The sequence below is a fragment of the Bison bison genome, unplaced genomic scaffold, assembly GCF_000754665.1.
Source record: "Bison bison bison isolate TAMUID 2011002044 unplaced genomic scaffold, Bison_UMD1.0 scf7180017862275, whole genome shotgun sequence".
Taxonomy (NCBI): domain Eukaryota; kingdom Metazoa; phylum Chordata; class Mammalia; order Artiodactyla; family Bovidae; genus Bison; species Bison bison.
In genome coordinates this window covers 886670-893362 of record NW_011492847.1, presented here as the reverse complement: position 1 = coordinate 893362, position 6693 = coordinate 886670, and the positions used below count along the sequence as shown (strand labels likewise).

Here is a 6693-nt window from a genome sequence, read left to right as displayed (position 1 = left end):
GCCTTTGACTTTGGATCGTAACACACTCTGGAAAATTCTTAGAGATGGGAATACTAGACCACCTTACCTGTCTCCTGAGAAACCTGTATGCAGGTCAAGAAGAAACAGAACCAGACGTGGAACAACAGACTGGTTTAAAATTGGGAAAGGAGTACGTCAAGGCTATATGTTGTCACCCTGCATATTTAACTTGTATGCAGAGTACATCATGCAAAATGCCAGGCTGGATAAAGCTCAAGGTGGAATCAAGCTTGCCTGGGAGAAATATCAATAACCTCAGATATGCAGATGACACCATCCTAGCAGCAAAAAGCAAAAAAGAAACTAAAGAGCCTCTTGATGGAGGTCAAAGAGGAGAGTGAAAAAGCTGGCTTAAAACTCAACATTCAAAAAACTAAGATCATGGCATCTGGTCCCAACACTTCATGGCACATAGATGGGGAAACAATGGAAACTGTGACAGACTTTATTTTCTGGGGCTCCACAAGCACTGCAGGTGGTGACTGCAGCCATGAAATTAAAAGACGCTTGCTCCTTGGAAGAAAAGCTATGACAAACCTAGACAACATATTAAAAAGCAGAGACATTACTTTGTTGACAAAGGTCCGTTTAGTCAAAGCGATGATTCTTCCAGTTGTCCTGTGGAATGTAAAGACCCTGACACCAGAGGGCTCACTTTGTATTTAGAGTGGGCTCCTTTTCTGTTCATTTACACCCCTGTGCTACTATATCCTCCAAAATTATCTCCTCCCAATGCATTCACAGGACGTTAAAGCTTAGGATACAGCTTTTCCACTTTGAGAAACCTTCTTAAAGATATGCCCACATAGTATTTCCACTATATATAGGCACTTTCTCTTGGGTCAACACAGGCACCCCTCCACTTTATCACATCAGGACTTCCATTACATTCTGTGACTTTTCACATCTTTGCCCTCTCATTCAAAAGGGGCACAAGACCACATCACAAACTTGTGCAACAATCCTGTTGCCCCACTGGTAAGTAACAAATTCTTTAACTTCTGTCATCTTCAGTGCTGATATATATTTATGACCTTAAGCTCATCTGCCCTCCCTCTTGCTCAAAAGGGCGGGGTAAAGAACCAAGGTTCTAATTTGATGATGGACACAGTGATTTCTGAAACACGTTCAGAGAATGGAGGAAACAGGCTGGGTCTCTTCTACATCTCTAGGATGTGAATTTACCTCTGAATAAAGAGGCAGAGTCTGAAATCTGATTCCTGAGGCAAGGCAAACAAAGGATGGCATGACTCCCCCTCCCAGGGGGTTGAAGGTAAGAAGTGTGTCTAGAGAATTCTTCCTCCCATGCCACATTTTCATAGTTTGGTGGTGTTCCCGGCTGATCTGGCAGAGTCAGTGTCAACCAGCTCATATGAACCGCCTGGATATTCTGGAGTTCCTAATGGAATCGTGCTAATCACTAGCAGGAGCTCAAGCATCAACTTGTTTTAGCACCCGGAATGTGAACAGACACAGCTCAAGAGTAGTCCCCTTTACGCTGCAGCAGTTCAGGATGGTTGGTGTCACTGGCGGGATCCTAAGGATCTTCCCTTTCCAGCTGTTGGTACTCCTGGAGGTGATGTGGTTCCCAGTCACGTTGGCCACCTCCAGCCTCACAGTCTTTGTTTTCCTGTTGGCCAGGTATGTCTGCATCTGGAAGACAGCCACTTTGGGATCAATCAGACGAGAGCAACAATTCTCCACTTCTGTGTAGACTGGAATAGATTCTCCATTGCAGGATCCCTTTCCTTCAGTCTTGGCACTCAGTGAAATTGGACCAGAGGCGAAAAACTAACAGGGAGTGGGGGGTGGGAGAATAGGAAGGAGGCTCAAGAGGGAGGGGCTATAGGCAAACATATAGCTGGTTCATGCTGTTGTACAGTAGAAACTGACACAACACTGTAAAGCAATTATACTCCAATTAAAAATAAATAAAATGGAAAAAATTAATTAATTAAAAAACCCAAGAGCCAACTATTTTCTCTTGAGCTTTCAATACAGGGGTTCTCACACAGTACTGAATAGTTGCATATTTCCTGCTGAATGAGACTACCAAAGGTTCAGATGGAAGCTGAAAGCTAAATGGAAGTGCACGTTTTCCAGGCTGTAGTAAGCCGACGCCTTCTCCGACTCAGGCACACGGTCAGGTACTCCACCCGTGCAGGCAGCGGGGACTCTTGAGTTTCCAGGCACAGCATGCAACCTTGGCTCCTCAGCATCCAGCTTCCAGCCCCCAGATGCACACTGAAGCCGCACACTGAGCTGCACGCTGAGCCGCACACTGGGGCCCCAGGGCACCGCACAAGTTACGTGTTATCCCCTAATAAATTACTTTATGTTTACATGATTGAGCTATCCCATTTCTGTTCCTAAAAACCATCAAAAGAAATACGACAGTGGCACCAGTCAACATTATATTTACTTATTGCAATCTGTTTAACAATCATAGTGGAATAAATCTAGATTTCCTTAATATGTAAATACTCAAATTTTTCTTTTTGTTTTCAGGATATTTTGAGAATGTTTGTTTTATATGTATTAGTTTTTTTTTTTAATGCTTATTTGTTTGCTTTCCTGGGGTATTAGTTGCCAGACACAGGATCTTCGGTGTGTGTGTGGCCTGAGTAGTTGCCCCAAACCAGGGATTGAATCCATGTCCACTGCATTGCAAGGCAAATTCTTAACCACTGGATCACCAAGGAAGTCCCTATATCAGGGTTTTTAGATGAGTTCATAAGGAACAAAGATGAAAATTGTCTCTCAACACCTTATCTTGAAATTTTACATCTTTCCGTTCTCACACATCTTTCCACCACAAATTAAATAAACCATTCTAATAAAGATACTTAAATGTCTTTCGTTTGCCTTAATATTTTAAACACAGGGATCCTGGGGCAGGAGCAAGGAGCTACTCAGACCCCTGGTAGGCACTGAAGTAGCCCAGAGATTGGGGCATCCGGAGTGTGATGTGATGAGGGGCTGAGCCTAGTGGTGGAGTGAACGTGGACAGTTGAAAGGACCCTGCAACTAAAGACCAAAGTGCAGTTCCTTAGCTAGACCAAGAAGGAAAATCATCAGAGAGACAGAGACTTCATGACTAATCGCCTTTCCTCATTTACTCACAACCCTTCCCTGAAAAGGGAAGAAGGAGAAGAAAAGGGAAGAAGGGGAACAGGAGACAGTGCAAGAGGAAGAAAATCAAAAAATAGTGTTTGACTCTCAGAAAATTCTAGCAGCTTCAGATCATGGAATTTTCCCCCCAAGTCTCAAGTCAACCCTTCCCTCTTCCCTCTTCTACCTCCCAATGCAGGAAACTCAGGTTCAATCCCTGGGTGGGGAAGATCCCCTGGAGGAGGAAATGGCAACCCAATCCAATATTCTTGTCTGGAAATCCAGACAAGAAGAGGCAGGCTGGCTACAGTCCATAGGATTGCAGACTTTACTTAGTGACTAAACAACATTTATGCCATATCGCTCAAATGCTACAAGGGTCTTGGTTTTAGGCTTAGAAAATATGATGATGGTGCAGAGGCTCAGAGCTATCAGAGCAGGAGAATGCACGGAAGAAAAGTAAGTTGGAAGAAAGAAAAAGGGAGAGGAAAGGAAATCAAAAAAAGGATTTTGGGCGTCAAAAAATCCTGTAGACTTTAGAGTCGAACCAAAGTACAAGGGTCCACTAGAGTCACCGCCTCTAAAACCAACAGCCAACAAAATTCATTTGCAAAAGTCAAGTAAAACAAAAACAATTTTTGTTTTCCCACAAATTTCCCACACAGTTTAGACTTGGGTTCCTGCCAGAAGATCCACTCTGTCCACCTTCTATGTAGTGTTCATTTCACATCCATGCAAGTAGGGAGATGGTACTGACTAGGAAAGGGCTCAGATCTGGCACCTCAGTTGAGGGATCCCATCTCAGCCCACCCTCCCAGTGCCGGGCCTGACCCTTCCTCTTGCCTGACTCAATTATTTGGAGAGGGTTGTGGGGAGTAGACGGGTTGTGACGGACTTCAGTAGTCCAGACAATTTCAGCCTTTGTTAACCTCCAGGCTGGATGTTTGGGTCTCTCTCCTTCCAGAAGAAAAGCAGTGGGGCCTTTGCCATTCACTCACCACTAGGGGACAGCAGCAAGCCAGGCTCTACCGTGGTTGAGGCGTCAATATTGCGATTTGCCCCTGCTGCTGCTGTTGCTGCTGCTAAATTGCTTCAGTCGTGGCCGACTCTGTGCGACCCCATAAACGGCAGCCCACCAGGCTCCCCCGTCCCTGGGATTCTCCAGGCAAGAATTCTGGAGTGGGTTGCCATTTCCTTCTCCAATGCATGAAAGTGAAAAGTGAAAGTGAAGTCGCTCAGTCGAGTCCGACTCTTAGCGACCCCGTGGACTGCAGCCTACCACCCCTGACACAAACCCAAACGCTGAGGTTCAGGGGCAAACCTAGAACTTGCAATGGCCTAAAGCTACAGGCTCAATCCTGAGACGATTAACCAATTAACCAAATTCAGCCACCAGGGAAGTGGTGTCGCTTTCTCAAAAAGTGAAAGTGAAAACATTTTGTCTCTCCCCCACAACCTTTATTGATATATAATAAACATATCTTGTAAGTTAAGGTATACAATGTGTTGATTTAATATACTTATATACTGTGAAATAATTGCTATGGGAACATTAGTTAATACCTGCATCACATTGCATAATTACCATTTCTTTTCCTGATGACAGCATTTAAGATCTACTCTTCCGGCACCTCTTAAGTTCACAGTGTGCCCTTTGACCTCTCTTCTTTTCCCCCACATCCCAGCCCTGGCAACTATCATTCTACTCTCTGTTTCAATGAATTCAGCTTTTCTGAAGGTCTGCCCATGTTGTTGCAAATGGCAGGATTTCTTTCTTTCTCACGGCTGAGTAGTATTCCACTGAGTATATATACGCGGAGTTAGTGGTAAAGAATCTGCCTGCCAATGCAAGAGATGTAAGACACATGGGTTTGATCCCTGGGTTGGGAAGATCGCCTGGAGGAGGGCATGCAACCCACGCCAGTATTCTTGCCTAGAGAATCCCATGGACAGGGGAGCTTGGCAGGATACGGTCCATAGTGTCACAAAGAGTCGGCCATGACTGAAGCAACTCAGCACAGGCATGCACGCACCTCGTCTTCTTTGTCCATTCATCTGTTGACTGACACAAGGGTTGTTTCCATATCTTATCTGTTATGAATAATGCTGCAATGAACATGGGAGTGCAGATATCTCATCAGGATCCTGATTTTGTTTCCTTTGGATATACATACCCAGAAAGGGGATGAGTGGATCATGTAGTCATTCCATTTTTAGCTTTTTGAGGAACCTCCAGTAAATACTACTTTCCCTAGTGACTGCAACAAGTTACCTTCCCATCAGCAGTGCACATCCACCTCCTCACAAATGCTTGTTACCTCTTGTCTTTTTGGTGACAGCCATTCCAACAGGTGTAAAGTTCTATCCCATTGTGGTTGGGTTTAGAGTTCCCTTGTGATTAGTGATGTTGGTATCTTTTCTTGTACCTGTTGGTCATTTGTATGTCTTCTTTAGGAAAGTATATCTGTTCAGTTCCTCTATTTCTTAATTAGATTTTGTTGCTACTATGAGTTCTTTATGTATTTTGATATGAGCCCTCATATATCTTTTATAAGATATATGATTTGCAAATATTTTCTCACATTCTATAGGTTACCTTTCCATTTGGGTGATTGTTTCCTTTGCAATACAGAAGCATTATTTTTTATATAATCCCACTTACTAACTTTTGCTTTTGTTGCTTGGGTTTTTTGTGTCATATGCCAAAATATCATTGGCAAGACCAGTGTTAAGGAGATTTCCCCTATGATACCTCGACAAGTTTTAAGGTTTCAGGTTTTCTGTTTAAGTCTTTATGAACAATTTATTTGTTTTTGGCTATGCTGGGTCTTTGTTGCTGCACGTGGGCTTTTTCTAGCAGCAGTGAGGGAGGGCTACTGCTCACTTCTACCGTTTACTGCTCCATTCTTATTTCAGCCACTTCTCTTGCGGCAGAGCACAGGCTGCAGGCACATGGACCTCAGGAGTTGCAGCATGTGAGCCTTAGTTGTCCCACAGCCTCAGGGATCCTCCGGGACCAGGAATCAAGTGGCGTTTTAAGAGTGCTGTAAGTAAGATAAGGATCCAATTTCACTTTTCTTGAATGTGGTTATCTATTTTCCGTAACATCATTTATTGAAGAGACCATCCTTTCCTCACTAAGTATTTTTGGATCTCTTGTCACGTATTAGCTGACTGTGCATGTTTGAGTTTATTTCTGGGCTATCAATTCTGTTCCACTGGTCTTCTTTTATACCAATACCATATTGCTCTGATTACTGAATCTTTGTAGTACAATGTGATGCCACCAGCTTTGTTCTTCTCTTTCAGGATTGCTTTGCTATTTGGGTCTTTTTTGATTCCATACAAATTTTGGGATTTTTAGGACTTTTTCCTACTTCTGTGAAAAAGGTCAATGAGGTTTTGTTAGGGGTTGCACTTAATATATAGAAGGCTTTGTATAGAATGAACATTTTAATTATATTAATTCTTCTGATCCATGAACACTAGCTATTCTTCCATTTATTTGTGTCTTCTTTGATTTCTTTTATCAGTATCTTATAATTTTCTATATACAGATCT

The 6693-nt window shown here is 43.1% G+C and overlaps 1 pseudogene; it reads right to left on the bottom strand.

The window, feature by feature from the left end:
• Positions 1 to 1149: 1149 nt before the first annotated feature.
• Positions 1150 to 5475, bottom strand: LOC104983363 (annotated as a pseudogene).
• Between the last annotated feature and the right edge of the window lie 1218 nt (positions 5476 to 6693).